A 19,043-nucleotide genomic window follows, 5' to 3' on the forward strand; every position below is an offset into this window, starting at 1 on the left:
TATATAAAAAATCAAAAATGTGTTTATAGTTTAAAATATGCATAACGTATTTTCAAGTGCAGACTAAACAGAGCAGTATAATTTAGTTACATTAATTTAACTAAATAAATTAATGTAACTAAATTATACAAATATAAAGGTATTCATAACGTCTTAATAGAAACCGACCAAAAGCTCCATTAACACGCTGTAAGCTCGTTCTTATCTCAATAGAAGTTAATCAAAATTTAAATTATAACTTCTCAACCATTAAGGATATCTTAAAAGCTAAGGAAATTGTGTAATGGTTGAATCAACAATTATTTATTGATAATTCATAATTATAGGAGTAAGGTGTGGTTTATTATGGATAATTTTAGTTATACCGTTACAACAAATTAATACTTGAAGGGTATTAAAAAGCGTAATATCAAATATGCTGTTTACTTAGTACTAAAGGTAAAGCTTCAAATAAAAGCTATCTCGGTACCGAGGTCTAAGTTAAATTTGTATGATTTATTTAATAACTTTTTTTTCCACTACTTAGAGGGCGTGTATTTGAACCCCATCTATGCACTCGTTTTCTATTTAGGCATTTTACTATGACCTGATACTGAGAGGAAATATCCTGAGGAATCGGTATAACATGTTTCTAAACTAAAAATTGGGCGTGTTGGCGTCTATCTGCAGCGAACTTCATCGTCTCATTCATCTTAAATTTTATATGAAAACGATTTATTCATACATACTTACATTTAGATTGGTAATATCTTTCAAAGATACTTAGATGTAACCCCTGCTATGAGAATTCTGGCAATTATGAGAGGGTTAAGTGTGAAACCCGATAATAGCCCGCGAAGTTTATAACATTAAGGGTTTAATTTGATTATAACCGAGTCGATACTTCTATTGTTGTGATTATGTCGGGGTTTTAGCCTAATAGTGACACCTCTAGTTAAACTCATACTAAATTCTTAACTAATGTTTTTGGATAAGATAAGACATTTGACTTTTAATAGATTTACGCGAATTTATGACTGATGTCTCTTAAAAGCCTACCAGCAATCTTTGTCAGCAACAGAGACTTTCGCACACCACAACCGCTGTAACACACATTGATTTAGATTTCAAAGAAAAGATGATTTTTGGTAGTTAAGGTTTCATCATCGGATGTCGAAGTGATCCGGGTAGAATTTCGTATTCTGCCTCGTTGTTCTACAACTGAGCGTTTTTTAAGGCAGTTTTTCCCACTATGTGAAACCAACTGCCCACCGATGTATTTCCGACCAAATTTGACTTTGGGGCCTTCAAGAAAAGAGCGTACCAACCTTTAAAATGCCGGTAACGCACTTGCGAGCCCTCTAGAAATGTGAGTGTCGATGGCCTGTTACATAAAAAAGTATATTGTTCACAAAAGCAAGTATTCTAGTAGTATCTATTCATATATATACTTAAAGTATGATACACAAGAATTACTTATAAAAATACAGTAAAAATATGACAAAGGAAACCTCTTACAAACGTAAGCGTACCAACGGCATTCGAAAAGTTCATTGTAATAAAAATAAATGTTACAACCACCCATGACGAATCCCACCAAGCAATAAAAGTGACCCACAAAAATGCATTATTTACCATTATATCGGCAACGACATACGAACTAATTACAAAATCCAACACGCCGAGCACGTAGGTGTAAAAGGTACGGGCGGTAGAGGATTATTTGAAGCAACAGAAAAACTAGCTAAATTCATCGGCCACAATGACCTGTTGGATCAATATTGACCGTGGGCCCTTTCCCACGGTGTCCTGATACAAGTTCTCATCCCTGTCGGTAACAGGGCGCCCGTGTAATGACCAGATCAAACAAATTGGGATACAAATATTGTATCTGATGATTCGGGTACTCGGTTCCAGCGCACAAAAGCGGCTTTTAACTCATAAAAGATGTGGTAATTGGATCGCTTTTTGGCTTTTGATTGTAGTTTAGCATCTTCACGAGTTCATCTTAACATGCAATGATGCGTGGTTATTTTGGATAATAGTATTCACGTTTACTGAAGCTTATAGTATTCCATATCGCTTATTTTTTCATCTTATATGGTTATTTTATTTAGGTTTATTATTTAGATTTCGAGTAAATCTGAAACATAACCAGACTAGGCAAACATTTTCATTCAAATTAAGAATAGTCTAATTAGTAGTTAATTAGTTTTTCTTTGTTTATTTATCATACCTAATCAAATATAGAAAATTTGCAGGATAACACGAATTAATTTTCAATTATAGATCGTTTATAGTACGATCATAGTCTGACGTTGAACAAGATTAATAGCGACGCTGTCAAACGCTTTACTTCAAACCAATTGGAATAAGCTCCCGTGAAATATTGTGCCTTGTAGGTTTTTGCCAAATACTAACACAGAAGTAGGTCAAAAGTTTCACGACGAAATTAATTACTACACTATTTGAACTTAGTTGGGTTTCTTGTTTTTTGAATCCATGTTGAAAACCAAGAGAAAAACGGGTCCAATTTCAATAATGGACTTTTATAGATTTGACATTATTATAATTAATAAAACTAATGTTTATACCTATAACAATTCTAACTTATATAAACCCTTTTTGCAATATGATTAATACGTTGGTGTATAGCATATTTCTTGAAATTCTCAACCATAACCTTCGTTCAAATCTATGATAATTCAAGAACCACAATCGACAACTTAAACATTGGCTTTAATATACAACAGAGATTTGCAACAATTTTAACAACCCCCAACAGGTTTCGTAGTTCGACAATAAATTAACTCAACGACCTTCAATACAAGCGGTATATAATCAATTTTAATGAATAGCATTGAAACAAGTAGCCTGATTTGTATTTGTGATAAAACCTATTGAATAAGTCAGATAAGGTAAACAGTTTTGGCGCCAATCGATAACTATTTTGCACTAATAATCCTAAAAGTGTTTATTTCGCCATTACAATTAAAATCTCACATCTTCTTTCTTACCTTCCGGAGATTAACCATGACCGGCGATACAATATTGATTGAGTATTACATTTTTGCGTTATGTATTCTAAAGTAGTAGACTCGGGTGATTAAAAATTGAGTGATTTTAACTATAATGAATAATTTTCTCACACTTGTTAAATGAAAAGCTATCTACTATTAAATTGATTGCTTAAACAATGAGGTGTTACAATAATTATTATTGTTAGGAATAAATAGTACTTATAAGGATTTTTTCTAAATAAGGATAGGTTAAGCACACCTGAGATAAGCAAATGGGTTCAAAATGTCAAGCTCATTATCATGTTATCATTACATATATAATGTTTGCCGTTAATCGAAATTCGAATTTCAATACGATCACTCCGCATGATTAGTTCTTCGCAAATAATTTATCAAACAAAGATATTGAGATAATCCCAGAAGTGACAGTATCGTATTTGACAAATTGAGCGCTTAAGTGGGTTGGAATTATGGTAATTTATCTATTATACATTCTTCAAGTTAATTAAGGATGATAGATCATTCGAAAGGTGTTATTACTTTAAGCCTAAATTTACTTATTTACATATGCGAGATATAAGGTAAGTCTGTTGAGTCCTCGGATTTCTTCATCTGTTTAATTCAATTTTTTTCTTCGAAGGAAGGTAGGTCAGCATTAATGACGTAGATCTCAGCAATAAATGTTTTCCTTCTTTCCTTCCTTAATTGCCCCAAATCTGTTACCGCATATCCAGGGTTGGAACCGTCAGTTCAAGAGTTGAGAATCGCTGTATATATTTCTTCATATTTATTAAATACATGCTATTATTGCCATTTACCAAACGTTTGTCTTTCGAGTCACACAAACGTAATTTAATATTGCATCGTTATTCAATAAATAAATAAATTTAAGCGCATGAATAATACATAATCTAATAAGCACTAAGCATTCACAAAACGTGGAACCTTTTAAATAAACATCCATTCAACTATTCATAGTTACTCGTAGTTGTCATAGTTCATCCTCAGACGTGAATCTTGAGAGTCGAGTGTAATTGCAGCAAATCATAATGTTTATAATGCATTTACTTATTCACGTCCGCTTGTAGAACGTGATATTTTGTTAAATGGATTTCAATGGACAACACGAAAGGCCACAGACAAACGAATTGGAACTCTGAAATTATTTGTAGAAGGTAGAAATTCCCCTAGAGCCCGTGTAAATAAGATTGATGCGAACGTTTTTTTAGCGAACAATAATCTTTAAGTTAATGCAGATAAAGTTGGTTTTGAGAAATTATTCTGCTGTATAATTAATGTTATAGGTGCTCCTGCTGCGTTGTTTGCTACAGATGTCAGTGGTGTAATTCGAATTATCAGTTAAAGTAACGCACAGACCTCCAATTTGATTCAGGGAATTAGTGTACATAGCATTGGTAAGATAACTTGCAATGCGCTGAGCGTTGATTAATTATATTTAACTGAGAATATATCGTTTAATATACCTACAATGAGACCCTATAAATATATATTGACTTTGATTCTTTCCAATCATTTAAAGTATTTTATATATTGTTTAAAATACATTAAACAAGATCAAAATATTCAGATTTTTATCAATACCACTCTCAGTATAATACGAATATATTCCATGAAAATAGGGAGAAGATAGATGTGCTAAAGCTGTTGAAATCCGGATGCCAAGTTCCATGTTCGCTCAGGATCTCATGCATGCAATAATACTAACAACACTGTAAAATTAATAAACGTAAATGTAAATTTGGGTTGAGTTGTGTTGAGGTCAAAAGTAGCTCGAATTGATTGGCAGCGCCTTACCAGTTACTTTTTCTAAACTTTGTTTCAGTTCTTAGTGTGTGAACTTTAGTATGTAACCACTTTTTAGGTTAAACTGCATAAACCTTTTGTTTCAGTAAATTTGTCTTTTTTTAAACGTTTTTTTCAAGCATTATTTTTCATTAAAATCTCAGTACCAATTAAAAGTACACATATTTATAGTAAAAGAAGATGATATATTATATTAAATCATCTTCTTACAAGTAAAACATTTTATTTGTGTCTATTACAAAGTAGTCATAAATTTAGTTTTAAAGTTTTACAAGCACACTCACTTAATAAGCTAAGTATTATGTATGGTAATTAGTCAAACCTTTGACCTAAGCATACACAAATCTCAGTACGTCATTCTTAACAGTTTCTAAATACAGATATGATCTAGGGTTTTAGTCACGTAAAAGCTCAAATTCGTAGGACTAATTCACAATCTTTTGAAGTGATTAATTTGAGCAAATTCTATGTTAACAGTATTTGGTGACGAAATTTTCGTTGTCTATAATCATTATTGTTAAATTATTATTTATTGGCGTAGAAAATAAGTTGAGGTAAGCAACAATATTTTATTTTGGTAAGGAACTTAATATTGTAAAAAATTACTTTTTTTCTTGTGTATTATATACCAATGTAATTTAATTGCAAAAAAGGTGGCAACGCTGTGTTGTTAAACTATTTCCGCTGACATATGGAATACGTGTATTCTAATAACTAATTTCCTTTCTTGTTCCAGATAATTCTTCCATCAGACACAATAAGACTTTAAGGGGAGCAAAATTATCAAGGTATATTAATATTATTTTTCTATTTTTATAAATGACATGTAATTCGTAAGTACTTACTAAACTTAAGTGTTATTTCAGTATTCGCACTTCGAATTATTATTTTTCTTTTATGACCATTCAAACAAAAAAGAATTTCCAAAACTAGTCCAGACGACCTCGAGTAATCGAACCTACTTCTTTGGAGTCGTTTAAAAATAGACTATACAATCCCATAGATATTTATAAACAAAACATTTCCCTCTAATTGCCGCGACGAATTATGTGAAACAGATACTTGTAAAACTGGCACTAGACAATTGTCACCACTAATCGTTGGAGTTTTGACATCACTTTACGTTGACAAATGATATGGCTTGTCACCAAGCGTTAATTTGTCTGACTGTGTTCGCCGCGGCGCTTTCATTATATCGGGGGCTCAATTTAGATGTAATGGTGCGGATCCTCTGCGACGTTAAGTTGTAATATTATGTTGAAGCATTTTTTTTCGTTTTTCGTTTAGTTTCTGCAAGTTTACAATTCAATGGGTATTTATTGTTTATATTTAATCTGTGGACCGATTTAATGATGGAATTGATAAAAATTGGTTTAGATGCACAATGTATTTTTGACTATGGTCTATTCTTAACATAATATCTTATTTTTAATAGTTGCGACTGTTTTAATTTTAGGGATTTTCTTACCAACAGAAAGCTTCAACATTTTTTGTAATTCTGTTAATGCTTTATCCAACCCTTTAGTCATTAATTATGTATGATTTTTTTAAAGATAAATATAAACAAGATTTACGTACAATTAAGTATTTTCATAGAAAAAATACCACAAGAATGACAAAGACGTTCGACACAGCTCATTAATCTGTATGAACCTTTACAATATCAACATGTCTCAATTTAGAGACTTAAATGACGCGTGACTCTGTCGAAAGCTTTGAATGAATCAATCCGATGTTCATTTATTTTCAACACTTTCTTATGTTTTTGATCTCTGCTTAAGTGACAGCTCGGTATAGTGGTGTCATTGTTAATGACATCTTTTTATTTTGTCTGTCCTGTGTTGTGACATTATTTAAAACTCATTTATTTGACAGGGCCATTAAGCAACTTTTCGGGTTTGAAAACGTTAATTGTAAGACAATTAACAAAGAAGAATATTATTTGGTTTAAAAATACCATGTGCTTTAGTAACTAAAATCTTTAACTAGAATAATATCAATTGTTTACGAAACATAATCCTTTAATATCATTATTAATATTTTCATAAATTGTGGCATTTTGTGCAGAATACATCATTAATGGGACACATACATATTCCACAACATATATACGAACACAAACCAATATGAATAAAAACCACTTTACTATAATTAAATTTCAATACTCTTCAATGAGCGTTCCTATCAAATGCTAAGTCAAGTTCACATAACGCCTTTTGATTGGTCTAAATTAATACCAATGCGTTCGTTTGCACAACTTTCAACCACTTGTACTCCATCGTTACTTTGCTATTCCTTTTCAATCGTAAGTCTAATAAACCAGGCTTTGAATCGCTTGACCGTATCTGTTTCAAGCAAATGTAAGTTTGCTGAATGAACTTTCATCGTTGTCTGATCATTTACATTATCAACCTTAATACGCAATAATAAAGTCTACATTGAGGTTAGACTGAGTCTAGTAAATGCGTCATCTCTCAGTATTTGATGGTAATGAAGTTGACACTTGTTACTTTCATTATCAAGTTTGTTGTTGTATATATTCGATAAAATATGTTAAGTAAAATGTTTGTTGGTTTAATGATATGTTTCAACGTATGACCTTTAAAACTTCTTTTTAATTTATCTCAAACAACAAGTTAACATTCATTGGCGAAACCTTTAGGGTCTCTGCAGTGAGGCCATGCAGTTCATTTCCTGTCCCTATTCTCTTAGCTCCTTCTCTATCTTCTTTTGAATCTCTATTGTACAAACATTTCCTGTCCACATCCTATCCCTAACTTTCCTACTAACTGATGTGAAACTGATCACTCTTTACATAGGTTTTAATTTCTTCGTTTTGTTCCATTAGTTTTGTGTAAATTTGTCTGATGTATTTTTTCACTTCTTATTTACCTTATTTTATTTAATATGTTTTCTTACAGTGGTTGCCTGGAAGAGATCGCTCGAAACTCATAAGGCCAGTTGCCCTCCTTTTTATTGAACTATGTCAATTTTATTATATTTCTGTATGCAACGAAGTGTTAATAAATAAATCCAATTATTTTACCTATTTTTATAGATTCCTTTTCTTTATTGTTTTAACGTGTTTGCTAACGGGCAGGAAGTTTACCTGATTTTAATACCAGAGTGCTCGCAAGTACGTTGCCGGCCTTTAAAGAATTGATATGCTCGTTTCTGGAAGGACCCTAACTCGAGTTTAGTAGTTTAGTATTCTAAATTATATTAAGCAAGGGTAAAATATGGCAAAACTATAGCCAGTTTCGTTCGATTATGGTAGATCAAACGCAAAGATCGATCGCATGTCTGTGATTGGACTACAGATATTAAACCAGATTTCCTCTTTCGATCACAATACAGCCTTCAGTGTGTTTCATGAAACCCTATATGATATAAATAGTGCAACGTTAAATAACAATGAGCGTGGATCATTCGCTCAATATTCGAAGAACACCGGAGTGGATGTTCATTACTGTTCGCGTTGAGTAACACAATTGATACACTTATCGATTGCTAGGGTTTCGTAGGGCATTTTTCTAACTAACGAATAAACACTAATTTGTATGTCGTATGATAAATTCATTTCAATTAGCCACGTTGGTTTTTAGTGTATTTTGTTGTTTCTAATCCTACCTCTGCAATAATGGTTATGTTTAATAAGATTTACGTAAAACCATAATCCTTCCTTCTCTATCCATTGGTATAGAAATATGAAAATTCGTACATATATATTTATATTTAAGAGATTTGTGTTTAAAAAAATCTTGCGCTAAAAAATAGTTTATATATAGATTATAATAAATATGTTGTTTGAAAACGAAATTTGTTCACCAGCATGATAAGAAACATGGAAATAATATTTTAATTATCTCCAACTAATTCATTTATAATAAATTAAAATGTATATAGTTGTAGAACAATATAATAATCAAGATTTATTAACACAAAAATATATATAATTTACTCTAGTACAATCCCAGATATGAAAAGGTGTACCTCTAAGCTAAGTTCCCGTTCTCTACTGAAGGATTACAAAGTTTATAGGATTATTTATTAATTATTATTTTATAATACGGAACCGCATGAAAGCTTGGGCCGCGTAATGTAGGTGTATCGCGGCCGGTGGTCGGTTCCCGCCGATCGTAAACATAACGTATTGTCGTATTCACACTGTGCACTCGAGACTGTGACCTTGCTACATATTATATTTATTGAGTTTTGGTGGTCATTGTGGTGTGGTAGCGAAGGAAGCCCGCATGCCGCCGAAATAAATAAAAGAAAAATACGGAGATCGATATCCCAAAATAAATGCCGTAAATGTTATTTTTCTTTAGACATTTAAATTGTGTAAACCGAGTAAAGCGTGCCTTTCATTAGAATCAATTCATAGTTTTGTCTTATTTTAAGTGCTTATTTAATTTAAGTAGTTTTTGTATGTCATTATCTATCTTTTATATTGTCTTTTAAATTTTTCTTTTTTATTCCCAAGCCTATTGTTTCCGTCGAAATCACAATTCAAAACATTGCAAATCCCAATTTTTTTTAAACATTCCTTTTTTTAATTTCACATTTTTCATAGAGCAGTATACTTCACTTCGTATTTGAACAACGATGTTTTTTATCCCACTGTGTTACACGAATACGATTCATAAAGCTTTTGTTCCTTGTTAAAAAGTCAAAAACAATAATAATTAAGTACAGTCAGGCGGATAAATCGATGAGGAACTAATTGCTTTATCTGTACGGCTACACCTTCTGTTATCTTGATCACTGATTCATATCGAGTGGCATCAGATACAATGGGATCGTCACATGAAAAAGTGTTTTTGTATGACAATGTTCTTTGTTCAAATTAAGGTCTCTGAAGTATTTTTTAACTGCGAGTGGTAACGTGCTTTATGCGTCATTTAAGATTTTTGGAATCCTTATGTTTTCTATATCAGATATTTTGTGTCAAACAAAAGTTACTTGTATTCATTATTTAGTTTGAATAGCGTGTGATGTGTGTGAAGTGCAATTTGAAGATTTTTTTTATACTACATAGGCCTAATGGGCTGGAGGCTCATTTGATGTTGAATGTTATCGCCGGCCATGAACATTCTCAATGCCAGGGGAAATACTTCACATAATATAATACTTTGGTTCGGAAATACTTCAGTGGGTAGTTGATTCCACATAGTGGTGGTGCGCGGCTAACACCGGCGGGAAAAACGCCCAGTTGTGAAACGACGAATGTGAAAGTGATACGGGTGGGAATACCACTTTTCTGCTCTGCAGAAAACACGTCATGGCCAATATGTATTGGCATTGTATATTAACGGATTTCTTTTTTGTAATAAATAAGTCTTCTCTGTAGAAACTAAATTTTTGGATGGAACCTAAAAATAGATGATTGAAGCTTTTCTCAAGTGATAAACATTGCGCCTCCTTTCCTAAATTTGCGGGTAAAATTTCGAAGCATCTAGAACCATTTTTTAAAAACAATACAGACTATAAAAGTCACCCATTAAATACAGAATTATTTATCTCTTAGTCACAAACTATTAACAATTTTATATCCCATTTTCTTTATTAAAGTAATAAAATAAACGCTGATTCACGCGACCGTACTAGATAATAATCTTTTACGATTGTGTCTCAATTGCCTTGCCAATTCCCGATGCATTAAGCTTTTGATGGTACCATCAATTATATTTATTCCTTTTTAGCCGATTGAACGGATTAATAACTGGAAATTAAAAACTCCACTAATAACTAATAATAACTTGCGGCAATTTCGAGCAGTGAATGCAAATAAACTAAAAATTAGGATCATTGTTTTTTTCATACAAATATTTTAGTGCTCGCCGCGGCCGGATAGGACGTGCTTTGCTATGGATTGCAACTTGCGTAGAGACGCCCGCAGAGCAGGCAGAAAGTAATAAACGGCTCAAATATAAGACTCTTACCTCCACCTTGATTTTGTTCCCTTTGGAGTAGAGACTTGGGCCCATGGGTTTAAGTGCACAGGAGCTAATTAAAGATTTTAGTGTGCGCCTGGTAGATAGGTAGAAGATCTTATGTGAATGGGCGTATGTGTACATACTCTGTGTATTTGAACGTGGCTGAGTTTTTTATAAGCGTGCTTGTGTCTGTGTTAGTTTTTGGAAACTCAGAGTCATGCCAAAATATGTTAGGCATCTGTAGAATCTAAATGCGGTAAATATTCATATATGTACTATGTATCTACATAATAATATAGTTGTCTGCTGCATTGTTTTTCTAACACCATGCGCCTATTTCATTTCAGTATAGAAGGGTTTTTTGTTCTAGGTACACGGTCTTCACATATACATACTTATGAAATAAATATATACAAAATATTGTAAAAATAATTTAAAAGTTTAAGTGTCTTGCCCATTCTCCGCCATATTTGGAAGGGGCAACTACAGTCATTTGTTTTTCAAATATTTTTAACTTGTACAATGTTGACATTTAAAAGTGCTATTTTAATAGGCGTAATTGAAATAAATGCTTTAACTTTGACTTTCGTGACGTCGTTTGGACATATTAGGTCCTTACATATGAAATTGGCGTTTTGTATGGGAGGAACAGTCGAATATTTTTAAATATAATAAATTTAATTAATCAAAGTATGAACCATTGTTTTCTATGCACTTTTGCCATCTCATAGGTAGTTCATTGATCCCTTTACTAAAAAAACCAGTCGGACGGGAATCAATAAAATCTGTGAAGGCGATTTGGACTGCCCCATCAGAGTTAAATTTTTTCCCTTGCAAGAAGTTGTCCAAATTTCGAAAAAAATGGTAATCTGTTGGAGCAAGGTCCGTGGAGTACGGAGGATGTCTGAGACATTCCAATTGAAGCTCTTCTAATTTGGTAGCCGTCTGTTGTGCAGTGTGTGGTTTAGCGTTGTCGTGAAGTAGCAGTGGCGTGGAGCGATTGACCAGCCTAGGTGGTTTAGCCGCTAGCTTTTCCATCATAGTTTGCAATTGCTGACAATAGACATCAGCCGTAATAGTCTTACCAGATTTGAGACTGGACAATTCGTGAGGTTGGGTACCTCACCTGGTACCTTTCAAGCTTTTTAATGTTTCCAATTTGCTTCAAGTGAATTAAAACAGTTTTATCACTAACACCGCAGCCTGCAGCTAACTCGGACGTGGTTTGCGATGGATCCGCTTCCACAATAGCCTTCAATACTTCATTATCAACTTGGGTCTCAGGCCGTCCACGGGGCTTGTTCTGCAGGTCGAAATTTCCAGAACGAAAACGTTGGAACCAAAATTGAACTGTGTTTTCTTTTGCAACATGACCGCCATACACATCATTCAGCCTTCGAGTCGTTTCCGCAGCACTAGTGCCACGGCGGAACTCGTACTCGTAAATAATGCGATGCCTTAAGTTTTCCATTTTGTAAAATGAGTGACGCAAACAGAAAAAAACAGAAGAAAACAACAAATGAATGACGGTCATCGAAGCACAAATACATGAGTAAATAGCTGTACAAATTTGAATTTGAAATTCCTAACCAAAGAGGAGGTATTTGAGGTCAAAGTGGCCAGTACGACAAAACGCCAATGTCATATGTAAGGACCTAAAATATCCAATTTTATATAATACTCATACAATCAACGCAAGCTTAGAGGCGTTATCGTATCCAGGCTTCACTTCGTTTTACAATATTCGAGTTCATACAATAAAATCTGGTCACGCAATTTGCACTTTATGCCTTTAAATAATTTTGCACGTGGAATAATCAATAACACGTCTCTTAATTAAACTGAATAATTAATCACTATATCACAAAATCTAATTAAAATGTTAATTGTTAAAATGAATAATCATTAAAATAAACAGCGCAGTAGCTGTCTGAGCTTCCTCGTTTTCATATTAGTCTCCTTATTGGTCGAAAACTAATTTATTTTATTATGTGTTATACATGTAACTAATTTAAAATATCCTTTGCCAGCTACAAATAATTTTATATTTACAATTATTACAAGTATAATTTACAATATAGTACATAAATATTGGTACGTTTTTCATCACCAGCAATGAACTTAGAATATAAAACGACAACTGGACTTTGATTTCCATTCGGAACACAAATTATGATTGAATTTGGTATCCTCTCTAAATAGCGAATTAAATTTCTATGTCATTTCTGCTTTATTCTTCTGCTTCTTCTTTCTGCATGTAGAACGTCTATAGCAACCCCAGAGCTAAGTTTGGGTCACTATTACCAATTATTTATTAATTCTTCTTGTCATGGCAGAAATATCGTATTTAAGTAAAAAAAGGTGTTGGGCAATGTCTGATATGTTTATCATGCTGCACCTTTATATTTTAAACAGAAATATATTTTTAAAAAACACCGAAAAGAGATATTTCTATACCCAATAGTTTTTGTGAAACCCAGTACAACAGATTAATCAAGTTGCGTCATTCTTAAAAACCGGTGTAGAAAAATAATGTTCGTTTTCGCTTAAGCGTAATTACTACGCGACGCCACAGCGTGAAGGTGTGAAGAGTTGTTGACGAAACGTCAGCCGTGAAAACCTTTTTAATTCCAAGAATGTTTATAAAGACTCGTTTATAATAACTTTGACAATATACTTGCAAGTGGAATTGTTTAAGACTTAGATAAAATGCCCCTTATGTTAGATTAATACACGAGGCATGACTCGGTTGTTCAGTTCTACTTTGCAAGGTTTTGTTTCATGGTGTTGTTCGTTTTATGACATAACATTTAAATTTTGCGATAACCCTTCTAAACTGCATTTCCGGGATAAAATGCACAAGAAATGGGTGATCCAGAGTATTTATACTGTAGTAGCCCCTTCCAAAAGGTATGGAGAAGAATGGCAGGAAACTCCTTACTCTTTAAAAATATTTAAACAATATTTTGTATACATTGATTTGATAATTAAATATGAAAACCATGTACCTAGAAAAAAACTGCTATTCTAAAATAAATAAGGCGCATGGTAACTAAATAAATATATAGTATGTTGCTGGCATATTTAAAAATAGTACAATTATAGAATTTACATTATTATTCATATAAAAAAAGAAATAAGTAATCTCCATATGCCATCGCTTATTAGAATGTATCAAAGTATATGAACACTAAATCTCCCATCCGGCGTCAATAATTTTGTCTCCAGTGTGGAGTGGCCTATTCAAAATAATATTTGCATTAAATAAAATACCGACTAAACTCAAGTGAATTCTTAGTTGTGTTTATCTTATAAGAAATGTGTATGTATGTGTACTGTATATAATCGTGACATTTCACATGCAAAAAATTAATACCCCACACGTCAATGTTGACACGAACGCAGATTGTTTTTACCTTAACCACACAGAAATCATTTCACCTTACCGTTATCCGTTTAAGCATGTCCTTGCGAAAGAATTTGTACCGTCAAAAACCATATTTGAAAAGAATTTTTGGCGGTTTTCTTATATAGTATTAGGTATTCTAAATTAATTAATTAAAAAAAAAGACAAGAGACAAGAAAATAACAAAACTGTTGTGGAATCGAATCTTATTTTGCAGTTTTAACACATTGGTTGTACTTAATTAACTGGTCCAATAAAGCGGTAAAAATTGAGTGCACAGGGACAAGCCCACGTGGTCGTGCAGTCTAGTCCAGGTGGATGCAAGTTCGCTAAAGAGGATTTAATGGAATTCCCATCCGATTCTGCTTTATATAAAGATTTAAAGGTGTGCCCGTCATTTTGTGAGGTGATGCTGGCGAAAGCGTAGTCAATAGCTATTTCCCGGAAACACAGCTGACCAGCAGTCGCCGAATTGGAATTTTTATCTAACATGTGCGAACTTACCCCACAACGCAATATTTATTATGTAATAAGGGGTTCACGGGCAGGAGGCTCATCCAATGTTCTCACCTGATGGCTCGCAAGTGCGTTTCCAGCCTTTTAAGAAATGGTATGCTCTTTTCTTGAAGGACCCTAATATCTGAACGCTGACAACATGTTTAAGAATTATTAAACAAAATATCTAATTGATATGCATTGAATTACTTAACGCCTCGTTGTCACCTCATCAGAGGAAATTGATGCCGGCCATTAAAGTGTGTCCGTAATGATAACGTAGCGAAAATCAATTTGCTGTGACGGATCGCAGCGTCGAATGCGCCTACGCCGATCTCGATTCTATAATATATTACAGTAACTTTACGTTATTATTATTAAATTATTATATTTTAATTGAGCTCGATATTATCTTTTAGTAAAAACAATTGATCGATACGAATGCATTATGAAACAGTACTTATGTATTATGAAATATAATTAATTAAAAAGAAAATTACAGGATGTATTTCTTTGTGCATAACGCGATGAATAAAAAATATTTCATTAAATAAGTGGGAATTGACAACAATCATTTCCCGACAATTCCAGACTGAACTGGTGTGGTCATCAAGTCACTAACTAAAAGGAACCATAGAGCTTAAAAAAATGACAATGGTTTTCCAAAAAGTTGCCATATAAAATATAATTATAGAATTTTCAAGATGGAAAAAAAATATTTCTTAGGTATTTGTTACGTTTTGGAACTACATATTTCAATAATAATAATTATGCCTCATTTATTCCTTGAAACAGTCATCCACTCTTTACAAAATTTATACATACTTACAATTTTATACAGAATTTTTTTTTTCAAGGACCTCTTATTGAGTATAGGCCTCCTCCATCCACTGGCTCTATTTCTCTCTATCTTAAGAATCTTTTCCCAATCTTCCTCACCAACTTCTTTAAGCTCGTCAGCGAAGAGAGCGAAGTTTCTTTATTTTTCCTGGTGGCCCTTTCCACCTTGATACCCTGTTTGTCCATCTGCCATTGTTCATGCGAGTTGGTGTGGCCAGAGCATTTAAATTTTTGCAATGTATATGGTATGGTAATGGAAGTGCATCAATTACTTTTGTTTTCTTTCTTTAAGTTTTTAGTACATACGTAGCTTAAATTTCAATTATAGCTATCCTAAATTATTTTCATTACATAAGGCTGATTGATTCTCATATATTCTACAGTATATATGTGCAATGTTTGTTACTTCAGAGAGTAGTTGACTTTGAGTTTAGTTTAGTTTTCTTTGAGTTGCTTCTGTATCATCAGGGGCTATTTTCACAAACTTGTTCCCGTGTTGCGTTTACGGGGTCGCCGAATATTATTCTTAAGGTAAAACTGATGTTTGACGGTTCCAACATTACAGTTTGTTATTTAACTAACTATTGTTTAAGTATAAAAATGTGTTATTTGTTAAATAAGCGATAGCATTACGATTATTTTACATATGCGTCATAATAAAAATTACGTTCAGTTCTAAAGATTTATAAATCTACATAGGTGTATCCGGAAGCACCACTCGTTACACTTGAGACCAGCAAATCTCGTGACCCAATCACGGCGTATTATGAACATTGTCGCAGTGCCGTCAACCCCAATTATTTCTCCCTTTATAACGGATATTCGTGACCTTATAACTATAGATATTTTAGAAAACTGATACGTTTTTTAATTACACACGGTACAAAGATAAAATTTATAGTTATTCGGAATTACCAAAACGCAGGTAGCTAAGATTAAATACTAACATTATCTTGCCTTTAACAACAACAATTATATCAATCTGGATATCGGAGAGTTTTAGCTAAAACGCTTTCTTCTGAAAGAAGGCACAAATGGGACGATGGAATGTCTGGAGTATCTAAACGGTTCACGATACTTAAATTTAGTTAAACGGTTAGGGCAATCAACCTTATTCTTAAATATAGTTAGAAAACGATATATATGAATGAATTTTCTACGATTTTGCAATAACAACATCTTAAAGTGCTCTAGACTGGTTTTGCATGTTAGCAACTCTTTTTTCGAGATGCCACTGGAGAAAAGTAAATGCTAAAAGTAAATGCTAAAAGTAAATTAAGGTTTTTTGAAAGCGCTCGAGTCGCAGCATAATGCAGCCTCTATACAACTGTGCCGTAGTAGAATTAGTAGTTGTAGTAAAATGTACCATATAATAATATATTTTTATCGTTCTGTATCGTGTTGACGATGTGTGACTTCCCTAATCACTGAGTTTTAAATAGCAAAACTCAAGTAACGGAGTCATGTAAGCGATATCTGATTTCCATCATATATTTCGTAAGGAGAGCGATATAATCACGGCATGTTGTCTAAAAGCGTTCCCGTGTAACCGCTGATGTATAGTCTGTGGTCATAGGTTATAGAAAATCAACATTTATTTGTATACGTTTGAGCAGTTTTTGAGGCTATCTTAAATTACAATTTGCAATGAGGAAAACTATTTTACCTAATATTATTATTTGACGGATTAAACTATTATATTACTGCCTTTATATCGATAAATTATAACAATGCAACATAACGTGCATTAGTGCAAATTTGCTACAATAATTAACATGTACGGGTTGACCAAAATAAATTACTTTTAGGTAAAAATAAAATATGACAAGAAACGCTCAATTAAAGTAAAACTGCACAAGTGGGCAGCACAGATTTGTTCGTAGCACTGTTACTTTGGTAAAACCTCGGAAATAGTGCTGGTAAAACTTTTTATAAAAGTTTGTGCTTATTTCAAATATCAAACATGAATTGAAATCACTGTTTATTTGCGAAGTGTTTTATACAAAAAGTGGTAACCATGGTAACCGAGACGGTATTTCCCGTCGTACAAAATTGTATTGTAATGATCTATATTCTAGTTTCACACGGACGAAGTCGCGTTTATTAACTTGTTTTATACCAGTGAAATATCTACGATAGTTGCCGTGGTATTTAGCCTCGAAAGGCCGGCTACTGGGCCTATTCTTTTGATTAATCGCAACCAGATTGCAAATGCGCACACCCGCGGCTATGTACTTTGCACTTTAGGCTCTTAATCATCAGACTTTATAATATATATAAAAAAAACTTCTAATAAGATAAAATAAAATACTGTTGACTAGTAACTAAAATAGTGCAATGATATTACATGAATAGTGGTGAATGTGTTTTCCATGTAGCTTCAGCGGAAGTAAGTAGGCAACCTAACCTTATAAATGTGTTCCCAGTGGTTACGAGTTATATTATATTATAAGTACTGTTTTAGCACTCAAGATGCTAAAGAATTCGTTTAAAAATTTTTATGAATTTTACTCAAGTTTAACAGAATTATCCCTTAACACAGGTAAATATTTAATAAAAAATATATAGGTTATATCTGCAATATTCATGCAAATGTAAAGAAGACAACTGAAACTATAACTAAGATACTATAATAGCTTAAATATAATCTTAACCTAAGCTGTGCATAAAAATGATAAAAGAAAATAAATAAAGCACCAAAATTTAATAATTTTGGTCCCTTCGGCATACCCGTGGTGGTAGCATATTCTCGCTGTATACGTTGATGGAAACCATCAGATTTTGGGTTAACTGCATACTAGGCAAGTTTTAAATACGTATACATACGTTTAATGCCTTAAAACTCTAATACCCATATATTAACTAAATATTCTGTAACCGGAACATTGTTTCTGTATAATTGTGTTTTATATAAAACGACAACGCGTTTTTATACTGAAAAATATGTACAAAATATACATATTTTATGCAAATGTTCCCCTTATAGATCGTAATTATTGTCAATCGTGCGCATCTTATGTGGGTAAACACTTGAAATGGAACCAGTGTATTGAGTTATATGGACACAAATAAAGTCCTTGTTAAAAATAATAAACCGTTTCTTTGCAAAGAAAGTGGTACAATCAGATTGTTTAATTATAATAAAAACAATATAATCGCCATGTAAAATGAAATAAAAAATGGCAGGCAAATGTCATATTAATTATTTTTAATAAGTTATTTATAATTGTGGTCAAAAGTTATGGCCTACATATTCTCCATCGTGGACCACGTTGCCTATGAAATATAATGCGATACTTAAATTTTTATTAATTAAAATCTAAAACAAAGAGTGTAAAGGTATATTTGAAGAACTAGCTTTAACAATACATTTCAACTGTCTTAATGGTTTAGTGGTATTTGACTCTAGCGATCTTAAGAACAAACCCTGGGTGGGTCATTTAATTTTCTATAAAAGATTTAGCGAATAACTTGTTTGAAAGTAAAAAGTGGGTTTGAGTCTCATCAGTAGTTAATACTCGTTTAAATAAGACAACCTCG

At 32.7% G+C, this 19,043-nt stretch overlaps 1 protein-coding gene across 2 annotated transcripts in view; it reads left to right on the plus strand.

Moving 5' to 3' along the window:
- Window positions 1-19,043, plus strand: part of LOC123706821 — a 139,887-nt gene that overhangs the window by 87,950 nt on the left and 32,894 nt on the right. For both annotated transcript variants that reach the window (XM_045656282.1, XM_045656283.1), the window contains one exon: window positions 5,560-5,611. The gene's annotated coding sequence lies outside the window, so the exon portion shown is untranslated. The remainder of the gene's footprint in view (window positions 1-5,559; window positions 5,612-19,043) is intronic.

The sequence above is a fragment of the Pieris brassicae genome, chromosome 3 (genome assembly GCF_905147105.1).
Source record: "Pieris brassicae chromosome 3, ilPieBrab1.1, whole genome shotgun sequence".
Classification (NCBI taxonomy): Eukaryota; Metazoa; Arthropoda; class Insecta; order Lepidoptera; family Pieridae; genus Pieris; species Pieris brassicae.